This window comes from Sinocyclocheilus rhinocerous, unplaced genomic scaffold (assembly GCF_001515625.1).
Source record: "Sinocyclocheilus rhinocerous isolate Xijiao unplaced genomic scaffold, SAMN03320098_v1.1 scaffold4997, whole genome shotgun sequence".
NCBI classification, from domain to species: domain Eukaryota; kingdom Metazoa; phylum Chordata; class Actinopteri; order Cypriniformes; family Cyprinidae; genus Sinocyclocheilus; species Sinocyclocheilus rhinocerous.
Window position 1 is genome coordinate 1 of NW_015629577.1, and position 779 is coordinate 779.

Sequence of the window (779 nt, forward strand, 5' to 3'; positions counted from 1 at the left end):
ATATGTATCCCACATACAGTACTGTGAACATTTGTACTATTGATATATCATACAGGACAAGTGCATTTGTGCTTTTTCAGTCGATGTCATGAGAACCGTAGCCATAGTTTACATCAGGAAATACTGACAGATACACTGTTGTGTTTTTAAGCATTTTGACTGATCGTGATCAATGACACAAGCACTTGTCATTCTGATGGCACTGATATGTTTACTGACCTAAATACTTACTTCTGAGAGATGAACTAAGGATTTTGAGCAAGTTACAGGCTTTTGCAGGTAATCCATTGTGTGGTGCTGTTTATACGAACTGTTTTGAGCAATGCACACACTGGTTTGCAAATATTAAGAATGATTGAAGAAATGTACCAAAGCGACTGAGAAAAACTGTCATTTTTAATCAGTTTAAACAATCAGTTTAATGGCATTTGTAAGCATTCAAATGCAAATAAATAAGCTATAATACATAATTAAGCTGTTAAGCAGTTTATAACATCTGTTAACATTTGTATATTTTTAAAAAGTGCATGATTATATGAATTGAAAATTGATTAACATCTGTAAGCATTTTAAATCATGTTATGTTCAATAAGTTCATTAATAACCATTTACATTTACATTATATTTAAATTTAGTCATTTAGCAGACGCTTTTATCCAAAGCGACTTACAAATGAGAACAATAGAAGCAATCAAAATTAACAAAAGAGCAACAATATGCAAGTACAAATGACAAGTCTCGGTTAGCCTAACGCAGTACACGTAGCAAGGTTTTTTTTT